The sequence below is a fragment of the Panthera uncia genome, chromosome B1 (assembly GCF_023721935.1).
Source record: "Panthera uncia isolate 11264 chromosome B1, Puncia_PCG_1.0, whole genome shotgun sequence".
Lineage (NCBI taxonomy): Eukaryota > Metazoa > Chordata > Mammalia > Carnivora > Felidae > Panthera > Panthera uncia.
Window position 1 is genome coordinate 111430920 of NC_064811.1, and position 18084 is coordinate 111449003.

General features: G+C 37.1%; 1 pseudogene; it reads left to right on the forward strand.

The window, feature by feature from the left end:
- The first annotated feature begins 1477 nt into the window (after positions 1-1477).
- LOC125922424 (exportin-4-like) overlaps positions 1478-18084 on the forward strand; it is a 32294-nt pseudogene continuing 15687 nt past the window's right edge.

Here is an 18084-nt window from a genome sequence, read left to right on the forward strand (position 1 = left end):
AGATTTATTCATCCAATTAACAATGATGTGTTGAGTTTTTGCTAACTTTAAAATATCCTGTTTCTGTGGCATCAGAAACTTAGATGTTTGGAAAAGAGGAATTGTAAAAGAAAAATTTGAAAAAAAATTCAAAATCATACGTTAACAAATTTCTTTAGGTGAGGTGGATTGTTATTGGAGAAAAACCAATAAAGGAACCCAAGTGCTGAAGTCAAGCACAACTCAGGTTTCAACTTAAGTTTTCACACACAGTCACCAAAACAAGTCATTTCATCTATCTAATCTTCAAATTATTTAGAAGATATTTGCAAATGACATATCAGATAAAAGGTTAATATCCAAAACCTATAAAGAACTTATAAAACTCAACACCCAAAAAACACATAATCCAGCAAAGAAATTGGCAAAAGACATGATTAGACACTTTTCCAAAGACAATATGGCTAACAGACACATGAAAAAATGCTCATCATCACTCATCATCAGGGAAATACAAGTCAAAACCACAATAAGATATCACCTAACACCAATCAAAATGTCTAAAATTAACAACTCAGGCAACAACAGTTGTTGGCGAGGATGCAGAGAAAGAGGAACTCTTTTGCACTGCTGGTGGGAATGCAAAGTGGTGCAGCCACTCTGGAAAAGAGTATGGAGGTCTCTCAAAAAGTTAAAAACAGAACTACCCTTTGACCTAGCAATTTCACTACTAGGTATTTATCCAAGGGGTACAGGTGTGCTGTTTCAAAGGGGCACATGCACCCCAATGTTTATAGCAGCACTATTGATAATAGCCAAAGTATGGAAAGGGCCTAAATGTCCATTGACCAATGAATGGATAAAGAAGATGTGGTATACACACACACACACACACACACACACACACACACACACACAAAGGAGTATTACTTGGAAATAAAAAAGAAATGAAATCTTGCCATTTGCAACTATGTGGATGGAACTAGAGGGTATCATGCTAAGTGAAATTAGTCAGAGAAAGAACTATCATATGACTTCACTCATATGTGGAATTTAAGATACAAAACAGGTGAACATAAGGGAATGGAAGCAAAAATAATATAAAACCAGGGAGGGGTACAAAACATAAGAGACTCTTAAATATAGAGAACAAACTGAGGGTTGCTGGAGGGGCTTTGGGTGGTGCAATGGGCTAAATGGGTAAGGGGCATTAAGGAAGGCATTTGTTGGGATGAGCACTGGGTGTTATACATAAGGGATGAATCACTGGGATCTACTCCTGAAATCATTATTGCAATATATACTAACTTGGATGGAAATTTAAAAATTAAAAAAAAAAAAAAGAAAAAAGAAAGAAATTGGATTAGAACAGTACATACTGGCCATTGGCCACACCTGGTGCTGTACTGCAAGACACCTAGGCTCTCGCAACCCACCAAGAAAGTCTGTTTATGCCGACCGTCTCTGCCCCACAGAACCCGGAGCTCAGGCTGCCAACATGGCTGTGCAGATGGCACTTATGGCAGCGGGGACAACCTCTGCCAGTGCGAGAGATTTAATCTGCGTGTGACGGGCTGGCCCGGGCACCTGCTCCCATAATGCGGTGCATGGTGCATCATTAATGACAGACCATCATGGCTCCAGCAAAGCTGTGAAACTCACCAGTTCAGCTCAAGAACCTGGCCAGAGTGCTGATATCACCACCTTCTGCTATCACCACCTTCCCAGGTCAGTAACGAGCAATGTTAGCATACGTAGCACATTTCTGTCACTTAGGAAATCAGTGTCACAATTTACAGTTTATAAGCATATTTTCATACTTCATTCTTTGGAAGTAACAGCTGAAGAGAGGAGAGGAAAGTTTGTGAAGATTGTAATAGGTGATGAGCTGCCACCTGCCCAAAGTATCTTCTGAGAGACACTAACCTCTTTGTGGTACTAGAGCAAGGTCACTGGATTAAAAAACAAAAACAACGGTGCCTGGGTGGCTCAGTGGGTTAAGCATCTGATCTTGATTTCTGTTCAGGTCATGATCTCAGGGTCCTGAGATCCAGCCCCACGTAGGCATCCATGATGAGTAGAGATTCTCTCTCCCCCCTCCAAATAAACACATAAAAGGCATAAAGCAAAATGGACTATGTCCTCTTTCAAGCTGCCACAGCCATACTGGAAGCAATTGTCTGAAAGTGGATTCTTTTGGAAAAAGCTAGCATCGAGTCACTATCAACATTTCTTTTAACCTAGGCCTAACCTCCAAAAGTATGATCGAGAACAGATTCTATTTGCAGTGGCATTAATTGTAAAAGGAGGATTGTTAGATAAATCTGTTAACTACAAAAGCATTTTTCATGAAGTCAGCTAGTTGATTAGTGGCAATCCCACTGTGCAAACTACGGCCCTGTTTTATTCTAATTGCACTATTGAGTGAACACTCAAATTCAAGTAACATGGGCAACATTGAACTGAATATGGGATTACAGAAGAGTTTTTCAGGAAGAAGACGTTGTCACATCTTCATGGTAACTGTTGACATTCTACAGGAGTTCATCAGGTGGGGCAGACTCAGTATTCAGATGTCTTAAGTATTTCAGCAGCAGTTACCTTGTACTCCCCAACCAGGCCTTTAGCTGGAACTTTCTCCCTCCAAATTTGGGTATACACTATTAGCTATGTTTGAATCTTCACAAAATGTGTTCTTAAAGCCAACAGAGCCCAGGCAGGAGAGTCTTTTGGACAATAGGGTTTTGAATCTTTTCCTCACAGTACGTGGAAAAATCAAAGATTCAGATATGGCACAAGGTTCTCTGCAGTGCCTTGCACAGTTAACATCTCTTCATGGACCAATGTTCAACCATAAAATATCCCTAGATGATTGTGGAAGGATTACTGAATGCTATCGATGAAATTGAAATGAAAGATCTGCAAGCTGTGGGATTCTCCAGCATTAATCAGCAACATGATAACTCCAAATGTCTTAAAGGCCATTCCAAATGAACTTTTCTCCTTTGTTAACTGCCTCAGATACCTCACTTATTCTTTGGATGAAATGCTGCATTAGAAGTTTTGATAAGGATGACATGGTATACATGGAAATTTGTGACAAATTGCTGGAAGGAATACTAGCTAACTTGAATCCAAGATGACAAACATTGCCATAAAGGCTTTTTAAATTCAATATGCAGTTCAAGTTTTTAATTCCTGTATTTGGTGCTACCTAAGAAATTTGACTGCCAGTGGTGTGGAGGAAGAAGAAATAAGTAAATATATCAAAAGAATGATCAAGACCAACTTTCAGATCAGCTGCTAATCAGGCTCTGTGCTGACAGCTCAGAGCCTGGAGTCTGCTTCAGATTCTGTGTCCCCTCTCCCTCTGTCCCTACCCCATTCATGCTCTCTTTTTCTCTCTCACAAAAATAAATAAATAATAATTTAAATAAATGCTCTTGAGTCTGCAAGTGGAGGCTGATTAGCCTTCAAATATGAATAGTTACATAAAAAATTGAACTAGCTAAACCAGACCATATAAACTTTTAAAAGAAGATGTAATAGCTTAGAGTTATCACTTGACGTATTTTATTACTTCTTTCCTTCCCAATAGGTAATTACTCCATTGTAATGTTAAAATTCAGGCTTATAAATGCTGTTTATGAGACTATAAAGAGTTTTTTTTTTTTTAATTTTTCTTCCTTTCACTAATCTCTCTTTGTCTTGCAGCCAGCTCAGTCTCTCACCATGAGAAAGAGACAGACGTCAGCAATATGTGGTGAAACAAGATTTAAAAAATAGAATACTCTCTAAAATAAGATAGTTTTAATGTTAATTACTCATAATTACTCAAACTTTTCATTGAAATCCATCCAATGAATTAAAGAATAGTTGGCTTGAAATTAGTGTTTGAAAGTATTCTATCTTGAAAAATATATGGTCATGTATATGTATATTTTTATAGATTAGATAGGCTATGCCTAAATTTTACCAATACAATTTAACAAAAAAAGTACTAAACTTATTTTCTTATCATAAATTTATACCTAGTTTCTAAGAAGATTCTGTCATGCCACTCTGCTGCCCTTCCCTGCTGGTTACATGAAATTAACAAAATTGATTTGCTGAGATATTTTTCAGATATTCTTCAAAGTCTTCAAGTTGGAGGGGAGTGGTCAATGAGATATGAAAACAATTATCATGTGGATTTTAAGCTCCAACACTTACTAGGTATGTGAATTAGATAAGATAAACCCTCTGAACCTCAATTTCTACATTTTAAAAATAGAGAATAAATTTACTGCATAAAGATGTTATGTAGATTACATCAGATGATGTCAGTCCCTCTTACACGGAACCTGGTAGCGAGGACACACTGGAGGTGTTCTTCTCCTGCTCTGTTGTTGAGGATACTAGTGAGTAAATCTGTGTCTAAGAGGGAAGAATGTAGGGGCTTTTATGGGTGGATATTATTACTGCTAGTAATAATAATAATTAGTATTGATTGTATTCTGGATGACAATTGAAGATACTAATGACAGGTGTCAGCCACTTTTCATGTATAACATGAATGGGGTGCTTACACTCCCGTTTAATATTATATACAGAATTAAATTCTTGTACCCATTTGCACTACCCAAATAAATAAGGAATTGATTAAAAGTGGAATGCTAATTAATCCTTGAATTGAGAAATATCCTTAGCTTAGATTTATTTAGCTTTCCAAATTAATATGAATTTCCTGGTTGCGTTATCGCCCTTTAAGGACCTGTAGTCCATATTATAAGGAAACAGCATTCCCTGTTCTGGATAATTCTAAAAATGTCAATATCTATTTCTATTCTTTTTAATTCAGGGATTTAAAAAATTACCTCCTCATCAAAGATTTATACAGAGTCCTATGTATCATGGCCCTTTATATTCATTGAAGTTACACAATTCCCTGTACAAATCAGTATTTTAGAAGATATCCTTGACCCCATGATGAGATTTGAAAGTCACTTTTATGTTTTCTGAAAAACACCAGCAATCTGACTATGGATAATTTATTTTGTGTATCAATAGCTCATTCCTTCCTATTGCTGAGTGGCATTTCATTATGGATATGCCCCCATTTGTTTATCCATTTCCCAGGTGGGGGGCATTTGAGTTGTTTCCAGCTGTTAGTGATTTGAATAAAACTGTTAATCATACAAGTATCTGTGTGAACACAGATTTTTTTCCCCCTTGGATAAATATCCAGAAATGAAATGTCTGGAATGCATACATAATTATATGCTTAGCTTTATAAAAAACTACCACATTATTTTTCCTAATGGTTGTATCATTTTGTATATTGACCAGTTATATATGAGATTTCAAGTCTGAATTATTCCGCCTATGTCCTTAACCCAAACTCCATCCCATTATACCCCTTGAAAATTCCTTCCTATTACAAATAATATAATAAAGCTTGTAGAATAAAATGATCTTATTTTTTTTTTCCTAATTGAACTTAAAAATTTGCTAAAGATGTTCTTCATATTAAAGGCCTTCTTTAGTACAGGGCCACACGCCATCATTTACCTACACCATCAGAATAAACGAGTCAGGCAAGTGTGGAGGTGAGGGAGTCAGCATTACTTTGTTAGTGCCACTTCTGAACCTTTACTTCTCTACTTTTATGTAAAAAAATAAAATAAGTAATAATAATAATAATAGGAGGAGCCAAGATGGCAGAAAAGCATGGAAGTTTTTTGTGTGTCTCATGTCCATGAAATACAGCCAGACCAACAATAAACCATCCTACACACCTAGAAAACTGATTGGAGGCTTAACACAACAATCTGCACAACCTGAACCACAGAAGTCAGCAGGTACGTGGCGCAGAGAGGTGAACTTGGGGAGAGAGAAGCCGGCGGCAGGCAGGGCCTTTGCAGGTGGAGAAAGGACGGAGACTGGGGCGGGGGAGAATACGGGAAAAGCACCCCTCCCCAAAAGCAGCTGGAGAGAAAGTGGAAAATTGGAAATAGACTCAGGGACTAAACTAAAAAGGGAGAAAAGAGAAAGGAGAGGGTTTAAATTCCATTAAGACTAAACAAGGGGAGCGCAAAGGCTGTAACTCTGCAGCTCAATACCTGGCGGTGCTCTGGTGGGAAATGTGAATCCTCAGGAACATAGTGGGGTCCGGGAGGTCCTCGGGCCACACAGGGAAAAGCAGTTCCACTGCTGGAAGGACATTTGGTAGAGACTGTTGAAGCCGCCTGGTCACAGCAGAACCCAGAGAACAGCCACATTCGCTGGTGCTGGAACAAGGTCGTTACGAGCGAAGTCGGGTGCCAGATGTGTGCTGTGATTTTCCATAATCCCTGAAAAGCTGCTGCTACACTATCTTGCGAACTTTTACCGGGGCGGGATGTCACCTGGCCGCAGTCTCAGGGCACCGGCAGCAGCAGGGTTCAGCAAGGGTTCCTGGGTGCAGCCGACATTTGGCCATTGCTCAGTGAGACCCTCCCACAGAGGGGCGGAAGGGGCCAAAGCCACAGTCCTTCAGAAGTAAGGGGCCAGGGAAAACAGCCGCATCTGAGACAAAACTCGGGAGAGGTACTACCTGAGTCTTGGTCACAGACAGTGAAAAAGCAGGGAGAGGATAAAAGCTGAAGACAGAGGATGGGTGCGTGATTGCTGATCGCAGAGAACAGAGTCCCCATATGAGAAACAGAGTAACTGAGTGACGCCATTTTCACTTCTACCGCGCATGCGCATACGCACCTACCTGCTCTGCAACAATACACCCCAGTAGCCTAGCAGTGCCATCTAGTGGAAAATGGAGCCATTACACTGAGCTCCGCCCAACTGGGCCAACCTCTCTCTTCAAGAACACAAGCCTCACCGCCTACTTAGTTTATGGACTATAAGGTGCTACATCGTCTGACTTCTAGGGGAAAATGAAGCAATTTCAGTTCTATTTCAATCTGTTAGCAGGTCCAGCTATTCGATTTTCTTTCTTAGTTTTTTCTTTTTATCTTTTACACTATTCTTTTTGTTGAATACAGAAAGAAAAAATTCATTTTTGTTTTCAATTTTTATTAAAAATATTTTTTTTAGGGGCGCCTGGGTGGCTCAGTCAGTTGGGCGCCTGACTTCGGCTCAGGTCATGATCTCACAGTATGTGAGTTCAAGCCCCGCGTCAGGCTCTGTGCTGACAGCTCAGAGCTTGGAGCCTGCTTCAGATTCTGTGTCTCCCTCTCTCTCTGCCCCTCCCCAGCTTATGTTCTGTCTCTCTCTGTCTCAAAAATAAAATAATAATAATAGTAATAATAAAATAAAAATATTTCTTTTAATTTTTTACTATTTTTTTTACTTTTGTGTAATTTTTTTCAAATTCTATCTTACTTCCATCATTCTATTTTAGTCTACTTCAGTGAATTCACCTTTTCAAATTTTCAAACGATTTCCTTCTTTTCTTTTTTCTTTTTCTTTTTTCTCTTTTTTGTTTCTTTCCTTTTTCTTAAATGCAGAAAGTGAAAAACTTCATTTTTACCTTCAATTTCTATAAAGATATTTTTCTTTAATTTTTTCACTATATTTTTGGTTTTACGTAATTTTTTTCAAATTCTATTTTACTTCCATCATTTTATTTTTGTCAAATTCAGTGTATTCACTTTTTCAAATTTTCAAATGATTTCTTTTTTTTATCTTTTTTGTTTCTTTTCTTTTTCTTGAATACAGAAAGATAAAAAAATCATTTTTATTTTTAAATTTCATTAAAATATTTTTCTTTAATTTTATTCCAACTATATTGTTTACTTTTGTGTAATTTTTTTCAAATTCTATTTCACTCCCATCATCACATTTCAGTCTATTTCAATGTATTCATTTTTTCGAATTCTCAAATGATTTCTTCCCCATCCCTTTTTTTTCTCTAATTTGTCAAACCACTTTCAACACCCAGACCAAAACACACCTAGGATTTAGCATCATTTATTAGATTTTTTTTTTGTGTGTGTGTTTTTAATTTTTTAATTTTAATATATTTTTAATTTTTTTTGATTTTAAGTTTTCTACCTCACTAATTCCTTTTCTCACTTCAAAATGACAAAATGAAGGAATTCACCCCAAAAGAAAGAGCATGAAGAAACAACAGCCAGGTGTTTAACCAACACAGATACAAGCAAGATGTCTGAACCAGAATTTAGAATCATGATAATAAGAATGCTAGCTGGAGTCAAAAACTGATTAGAATCCCTTTCTGCAGAGATAAAAGAAGTAAAAAATAGCCATAATGAAATGAAAAATGCTATAACTGAGCTGCAATCATGGATGGATGCAGCAGCGGAAAGGATGGATGAGGCAGAACAGAGAATCAGCGACATAGAGGACAAACTTACAGAGAATTACGAAGCAGAAAAAAAGAGGGAGATGAAGGCAAAAGAGCACAATTTAAGAATGAGAGAAATCAGTGACTTATTAAAAAGGAACAATATCAGAATCATAGGGATGCCAGAAGAGGAAGAGAGAGAAATATGGGTAGAAGGGTTATGTGAGCAAATCACAGCAGGAAACTTTCCTAACTTGGGGAAAGACACAGACATCAAAATCCAGGAAGCACAGAGGACCCCCATTAGATTCAACAAAAACCGACCATCAACAAGGCATATCATAGCCAAATTCACAAAATACTCAGGCAGGAGAGAATCCTGAAAGCAGCAAAAGAAAAAAAAAAAAGTCCCTAACCTACAAGGGATGACAGATCAGGTTTGCAGCAGACCTAGCCACAGAAACTTGGCAGGCCAGAAAGGAGTGTTACGATATATTCAGTGTGATGAATCAGAAAAATATGCAGCCAAGAATTTCTTTATCCAGCAAGGCTGTCATTCAAAATAGAAGGAGAGACAAAAAGTTTCCCAGACAAACAAAAATTAAAGGAGTTTGTGACTACTAAACCAGCCCTGCAACAAATTTTAAGGGGGACCCTCTGAGGGGAGAAAAGATGAAAAAAAAAAAAAAAATATATATATATATATATATCAAAAGCAACAAAGATTCGAAAGGACCAGAGAAAACCACCAGAAACTCCAACTCTATAAGCATCATAATGGAAATAAATTCCTATCTTTCAGTACTCATTTTAACTTTTTTTTTTTTTTTTAATTTATTTTTGAGACAGAGAGAGACAGAGCATGAATGGGGGAGGGTCAGAGAGAGGGAGACACAGAATCTAAAACAGGCTCCGGGCTCTGAGCTGTCAGCACAGGCGCCCGATGCGGGGCTCGAACTCACGGACCGCGAGATCGTGACCTGAGCCGAAGTCGGCGCTCAACCGACTGAGCCACCCAGGCGCCCCTCAGTACTCATTTTAAATGTCAATGGACTCAATGCTCCAATCAAAAGACATAGAGTAACAGAATGGATAAGAAAACAAGATCCATTTATATACTGTTCACAAGAGACCCACTTTAACCTAAAGACACCTTGAGATTGAAAGTAAGGGGATGGGTAGCCATCTATCATGCTAATGGTCAACAAAAGAAAGCCAGAGTAGCCATACTTATATCAGACAATCTAGACTTTAAAATAAAGACTGTATCAAGAGATGCAGAAGGGCATTATGTCATAATCAAGGGGTCTATCCACCAAGAAGACCTAACAATTGTAAACATTTACAATGTGGGAGCACCCAAATATATAAATCAATGAATCACAAACATAAAGAAACTCATCGATAGTAATACCATAATAACAGGAGACTTCAACACCCCACTCACAACAATGGACAGATCATCTAATCAAAAAATCAACAAAGAAACAATGGCTTTGAATGACACACTAGACCATGTGGACTTAACAGATATATTCAGAACATTTCATCCTAAAGCAGCAGAATATACATTCTTCTCCAGTGCACATGGAACGTTCTCCAGAATAGATCATATACTGGGACACAAATCAGCCCTAAGTAAGTACAAAAAGATCAAGATTATACTATGCATATTTTCAGACCACAACTCTATGAAACTCAAAATCGACCACAAGAAAAAATTTGGACAGGTAACAAATACTCGGAGAATGAAGAACATCCTACTAAAGAATGAATGGCTAACCAAGAAGTTAAGGAGGAAATTAAAAAGTATATGGAAGTCAATGAAAATGATAACACCACAACCCAAAACCTCTGGCACGCAGCAAAGACAGTCATAAGAGGAAAGTATATAGCAATCCAGGCCTTCCTAAAGAAGAAAGAAAGATCTCAGATATACAACCTAACCTTACACCTTAAGGAGCTGGAAAAAGAATAGCAAATAAAACCCCAAACCAGCAGAAGACAGGAAATAATAAAGATTAGAGCAGAAATTAATGCTATTGAAACCAAAACCAAAAACAAACAAAAAAAGAAAATAAAACAACCAAACAAACAAACGAAAAAACCCAGTAGAACAGATCAATGAAACCAGAAGCTGGTTCTTTGAAAGAATTCACAAAATTGATAAACCACTAGCCCGTTTGATCAAGAAGAAAAAGGAAAGGACCCAAATAAATAAAATCAAGAATGAAAGAGGAGAGATCATAACCAACACAGCAGAAATACAAACAATAATAAGAGAATATTATGAGCAATTATATACCAATAAAATGGGCAATCTGGAAAAATGGACAAATTCCTAGCAACATATACACTACCAAAACTGAAACAGGAACAAATAGAAAATTTGAACAGACCCACAACCAGTAAAGAAATCAAATTAGTAATCAAAAATCTCCCAAAAAACAAGAGTCCAGGGCCAGATGATTTTCCAGGAGAATCGTACCAAACATTTAAGGAAGAGTTAACACCTATTCTCTTGAAGGTGTTTCAAAAAATAGAAATGGAAGGAAAACTTCCAAACTCTTTCTATGAAGCCAGCATTACCCTGATTCCAAAACCAGACAGAGACACCACTAAAAAGGAGAACTACACACCAATTTCCCTGATGAACATGGATGCAAAAATACTCAACAAGATATTAGGCAACCGGCTCCAACAATACATTAAAAAAATTATTCACCAAGACCAAGTGGGATTTATACCTGGGATGCAGGGCTGGTTCAATATCCGCAAAAAAATTAACGTGATTCATTACATCAAGAAAAGAAAGGACGAGAACCATATGGCCCTCTCAATAGATGCAGAGAAAGCATTTGACAAAATACAGTATCCTTTCTTGATAAAAACCCTCAAGAAGGTAGGGATAGAAGAAAAATTCCTCGAGATCATTGAATGATGCAATGCTAATATCCTCCTCAATGGGGAAAAAAATGACAGCTTTCTCCCTAAGGTCAGGAACAAGACAGGGATGTCCACTCTCGCCACTGTTATTCAACATAGTTTTGGAAGTCTTAGCCTCTGCCATAAGACAACACAAAGAAATAAAAGGCATCCAAATCGGCCAGGAGGAGTTCAAACTTTCACTCTTCTCAGATGACATGATACTCTATATGGAAAACCCAAAAGATTCCACAAAAAAATTGCTAGAATTCATTCATGAATTTAGCAAAGTTGCAGGATACAAAATCAATGAACAGAAATCGGTTGCATTCCAATACACCAACAATTAAGTGACAGAAAGAAAAATCAAGGAATCGATCCCATTAACAATTGCACCAAAAACGATAAAATACCTAGGAATAAATCTAACCAAAGAGGTGAAAAATCTATACACTGAAAACTATAGAAAGCTTATGAAAGAAATTGAAGAAGACACAAAAAAATGGAAAAAGATTTAATGCTCCTGGATAGGAAGAAGAAATATTGTTAAAATGTCGACACTACCCAAAGCAATGTACATATTCGATGCAATCCCTATCAAAATAACACCAGAATTCTTCACAGAGCTAGAACAAATAATCCTAAAATTGGTATGGAACCAGAAAAGACCTGGAATAGCCAAAGCAATCTTGAAAAAGAAAACCAAAGCAGGAGGCATCACAATCCCAGATTTCAAGCAGTACTACAAAGCTGTAATCCTCAAATCAGTATTGTACTGGCACAAGAACAGACACTCAGATCAATGGAACAGAATAGAGAACCCAGAAATGAACCCACAAACGTATGGCCAACTAATCTTTGACAAAACAAGAAAGACTATCCAATGGAATAAAGACAGTCTCTTCAGCAAGTGGTGCTGGGAAAACTGGACAGCGACATGCAGAAGAATGAACCTGGACCACATTCTTACACCATACACAAAAATAAACTCAAAATGGATGAAAGACCTCAATGTAAGAAAGGAAGCCATCAAAATCCTTGAGAAAGCAGGCAAAAACCTCTTTGATCTTGCCCACAGCAACTTCTTACTCTACATGTCTCTGGAGGCAAGGGAAACAAAAGCAAAAATGAACTACTGGGACCTCATCAAAATAAAAAGCTTTTGCGCAGGAAGGGAACAATCAGCAAAACTAAAAGGCAACCGACTGAATGGGAGAAGATATTTGCAAATGACATATCAGATAAAGGGTTAGTATCCAAAATCTACAAAGAACTTATCAAACTCAACACCCAAAAAACAAATAATCCAGTGAAGAAATGGGCAAAAGACATGAATAGACACTTCTCCAAAGAAGACATCCGGATGGCCAACTGACACATGAAAAAATGCTCAACATCACTCATCATCAGGGAAATCAAAACCACAATGAGATACCACCTTACACCGGTCAGAATGGCTAATATTAACAACTCAGGCAACAACAGATGTTGGCAAGGATGTGGAGAAAGAGGATCTCTTTTGCACTGTTGGTGGGAATGCAAGCTGGTCAGCCACTCTGGAAAAGAGTATGGAGGTTTCTCAAAAAACTAAAAATAGAACTATCCTACCACCCAGCAATTGCACTACTAGGCATTTACCCACGGGATAAATGAAAGAAATTTATTTTCGAAAGGACACATGCACCCCCATGTATACAGCAGCACTATCAACAATAGCCAAAGTATGGAAAGAGCCCAAATGTCCATCGATGGATGAATGGATAAAGAAGTGGTATATCTATACAATGGAGTATTACTTGGAAATCAAAAAGAATGAAATCTTTCCATTTGCAGCTATGTGGATGGAACTGGAGGGTATTATGCTAAGTGAAATTAGTCAGAGAAAGACAAAAATCATATGACTTCACTCATATGAGGACTTTAAGAGACAAAACAGATTAACATAAGGGAAGGGAAACAAAAATAATATAAAAACATGGAGGGGGACAAAAGAGAAGAGACTCATAAATATGGAGAACAAACTGAGGGTTACTTGAGGGGTTGTGGGAGGAGGGATGGGCTAAATGGGTAAGGGGCACTAAGGAATCTACTCCTGAAATCATTGTTGCACGATATGCTAACTAATTTGGATGTAAATTTTTAAAAAATAAAAAATAAAACAAGTAAAAAAAAATAATGTTTTTGAAGGTCATCTCGGTTAGTCTATTCCAGTAATGTCTTGCCTCCTAATCATTTTTCCACAATAATCAGAGTCCTCGACATTTATCTCCTCCTTTCCTTTTTTTTCCTGAGTTATAACACCATAATTTCAATGATGGTCATTAATGTTAGTCATCAAGTATTTTGTTCTCTCCTTTCTGCGCACATGTTAGGATAACATGCAAGTTCCCCTGTTCTAGCAGAAGAGTTGTGAGCAGAAGTGATCTGTCATTTCCTAGTCAGATAATTTAATTGCCAATTTGTGATACTCTAGCGTATTCTTTCCTACTAGTATGTCAACAAGCAATAATTGAATTTATGGTTAAAAAAATTAAAATAATGGTTACTGCTTCAGCTAGATTCCTAAATGGTTATTAAAAATTGAGCACATAAGCAGACTTGTCAAGGACTAGTAGTATGAGTGAAATGTAAACCTTTGTTGTTTTAAGCCACTGAACTATATCTATTGATAACTCAGCATAAGTTGTCCCATCCAGCCACTGAGTAATGTAGATATTGTTATGTAATGTATAAAAGAAGAATTAACATATGTAGTATTGGTTTATAAATTGGCTGCAGGTGGTGAGCAACTCTTAGGCTAAGCTAGAAGGATGGCAATACCTATTATACAGTGGCAAAACAGTGAAATTCTTACCTATGATAGGAAATGTATTTTATGAACTCATAAATCTAGACAAGAGGTTGGTAAACAAATGCTAGTATGTGTTGGCTATAGCTGTTAAATTACTACAAGAAAGAGATGATCTTAAAAATCTTTCTATGGTAGCAAACAGAACTTCTACTAACCCATAAGAGTCATACATGATCAGGGAATAAAATTTTATTATTTTAAATCACTGAGATACTGAGGTTGCCGGCCCCCTCTACTTATGCCTATTCTGACCAGCATACTTGAAAAACTCAATGTCTAATTAGATAATCCAATCACAATTGTCTTCATTCAGAAAGTCATTCTTGGCCTTACACTGCTCCTTTTTATAAACTATATTTATTTTACCTATGAAATCTTAAGCTTTATCTTTGTTTTCCTGCTAAACATAATTTTACTCTTTTGAAGGATTATATTTCTAAACATTCATATTGTAGAATTCTGTGCTATCAGTAAAATTGCCTTTAAATTCTGTTGAGTTAATTAGTCTATTATTTCTCTGAAATTCCCAGCCCTGGTCTATCACTGAAATAATAAAAACTTCCAATCTTGGCCCTTGTAAAAGTCTTTATTTTTTTTCATTGTTCACATTTGTCTGTCTCCTGCTCTGTATCCCCACCAGCATGACAATGACAAAATTGAATTTAGCTCAAGCCCCATGATCCTGGAAAACATTATAATTAAATAAACCCCCTTTCCCACACCTTTGTTTTCCAGGAATGGATTACAGCAAGGTATCATTCTTCCCTATATGACTTAAGTAAAACCCAAGAATATTTCATTTGTTTACCTGTGAGAAGGCCAGATGCAGGCCCTACAAAATGCCATTCTTTGCCTCATAAATGATTAATTGAATTGTTCAGACTCAGTGACTAATCTGGATAAAATATCTGCTATTTTGACTTGACCAAACTTCAGCTAAGTTTCTTTCCTACTTCCTGCTGCCTGGACTTTGACCCCTGCTCCCCACCCTGAGTAGGCATATAACCCCTTCTCAACAGCTCCTCCAGAACAGAAACCTATCTCTGGGGAAAACATTCCCTAATCAACTATCTGATTGGATCACATATTTATCCCACTTAACCATACCCATTCTTTCTAATCTTTTTCAACCCTCCCTCTTTAAAAAAGTCCTTTTTGCCTTACATTTGAGATATTTGTTGATCCTGTGGTCAGTGTGTTCTTCCTATTAGAATAGTTCTCCTCCCCCTTGGACCCTGCAATAAACCTTTTAAGTAGTTTTTTCTCATTTACGTCCTGATTTATGTTTTGACACAAAATACACCTTTGGCAAAATTATCACAGTTTCTGAAGTGTTATGTCATATATCAAGGTAATGTAAACATTATCACCAAATATAAAGGAATTCTTATGAAAAATTTAAATTCTCAAATTTAGTATGCCATGTCCCCATAGAGGTTCTCTGATATTACCCCTGCTTAGCCTGGTAACAGCAAATTTTGATAATGCATTTTTTTAATTCTTTTATTCCAGATTCATTGTCCTTTCCTTTCCTCAGTGGCACAACCCTACAATCACATTTGCCTATAGAATTTTGTCTATACTATTATCTATGCTAGGAATGTTGCCCCCACACTCTTCACTATCTCATTTTCCTTTTCAAACGAAACACTCAATTTGGAAGTCAGTTCTTCAGAGAAACCTTCCTCAGACCTGCACATCTGTTTGCAGTCACTTTTTTATACTACCTCATTACTAAATACTTCTCCCACCAAGCCCTGAATTGTAATTGTGTCTTACTTGACAGGTGGAATGGTCATTCCTTTCAGGGGGGAAATTACTAAAAGATAATGCTGATAATAATGCATTCTGCAAAGCCTGAGTTATTCAACCTAGAGTGCCCTTATAAGGAAAACAGTGGAAAAGTCCAGAGTGGTTTGACATTATCAGTCTGGTCAACTCCTATGTGCCCCAATAATATGTGTTCAAGATAAGCCCCATTTCCTATGGATTTGCTCCTAATCTCCTGGAGAGAATACAATTGATTCTAATAACAATTTACACAGGCAGCAAAGTACAAATCTATATCAAGGGGAAATGCTCCTAAAGGCAATCACATGTGAAAGATGTTACCTATTACCAGGCACACAATAAAGAAATCTTTTTATATTATTATGCAGAACAGATAGACCCCTATTGAATGTTCCTGAATAGGATCTTGATTTTAACTTTGAACAGAGAAGGCCTACTGAAATGTTTGATTCAAACAAGAGATCCCTTTACTCCAAAGGTGAATTCAAGCAATGCAGAGAGGTTACAGTGCTTTTTCACCCACTTCTTCTCTCTTTTCCTCAACAAAACTTAAAAATGTTGACAAACTTTAAACCTTTGTCCTAAGCTCTCTTCTATTTGCATTATTTCCTAGTGTGATCCTATTCATAACCATGTGTTTTAGTAAACAATGACTCTTACATTTATTTATTTTTTATTTTTTTTTAACACTTATTTATTTTTGAGAGAGCATGAGCAGGGGAGGGGTAGAGAGAGAGGGAGATACAGAATCTGAAGCAGGCTTCAGGCTCTGAATTATCAGCACAGAACCTGATGCAGGGCTCAAACCCACAAACTGTGAGATCATGACCTGAGCCAAAGTCAGAGGCTTATCCGATTGAGCCAACGAGGCACCCTTAGACTCTTACATTTAAAACATAAACTAACAACTCTGTTTAAGTAAGTTTTATAAGTATTGAGGGATGAATGTATTTAAATCAAAATTGTACATTCATATCCTCAGTATCTTTCTTTCTTAGTAATTTGCATAAAGACAAATAGCACTAAAGGCCCAACTGCACAAAAGTCTTTGAGCAGAAAGAGACCCAAAATTTTGGATCTGAAGCTTTTATATCTGGTGGTTAGGATCCATAGGAAATATTATACATAATTATGAATATAAAAGTTAGACATAAAAGATAGTATTTGTTTGCAATGAGAAGGTAATTGCCACAAATTCCAAATGTAAAGAAGTTGATGGATACTATGAACACCATTCCAAAACATCATATGTCATCAGGGCAAGAAGCATCAGATGCACATACATTCAAATAATTTGGATGCCCAAAACAAGTGATGTTGGACTCCAACATAAAAATTCTCTATTGTACTGAGAGATTAAATATACAAAAGGACAAAAGTCAGACTACCTGTCTGTATCTATCATCTATATTTGTATCTATATCTATGTCTATCTATATCATCTATATCTATGTCTATCTATATCTATATCTATATCTATATCTATATCTATCTATATCTGTAACTCTAACCCATAATCTTCAGCAATGAACCCAGGAAGTCAACCTACTATCTATAATAATCAGAATAGGGAGTCAGACTACTATAGCCAACAGCCATTCCCAGAGGCTAACATACAATCCTTATATTATTTGGTCCCACACAACTGGGTTTTGATTTATAACTGAAAGCTCCTCTAAGTTTTGCTTCCTTTTCCAACTTAGGCACTGGGGAAAGCCAAATATTGATTTTACTAATCACATAGGATGTCTTGCTTCTATTAAGCTTCTCCATGCCAACGGCTGTCAGTCAGTGCACATCCGAAGTCTTCTTTACATCCTACTATAAAGTCTTTCCCACCCTCTGCCTGTCTTTGAATCTCTGCCAAACTCAAGAACGGTGGCTGTCATGAGCACACTATGAAGGCACACACATGATCTGTATCTTTCTACAATGTCAGCTTTATTCACTCATGAAGCAAGGTTAACATAATTATAAAGCAGATTCAGGATTCCAAACTCAATTACATTTCACCACGTGTTTAAACTTGGCTTCTCACACATCACACAAAGCAAAGCACAAGACAAGTTCCACAACACAAACAAGATAGAACAGGGGGTAGGAAGAGGGGGTAGGAGGTTAATGCAAAGTCAGTCTATGAGCATTAGTTGAGATAAGGCCTTGGTCTGGTCTAGATCGGCTCTCGGCACTTACTGTTTATTATGTTTAAGCAGTGGAGGATCTCTGTTCTGTTCACAGATCAACTGGGCAGATT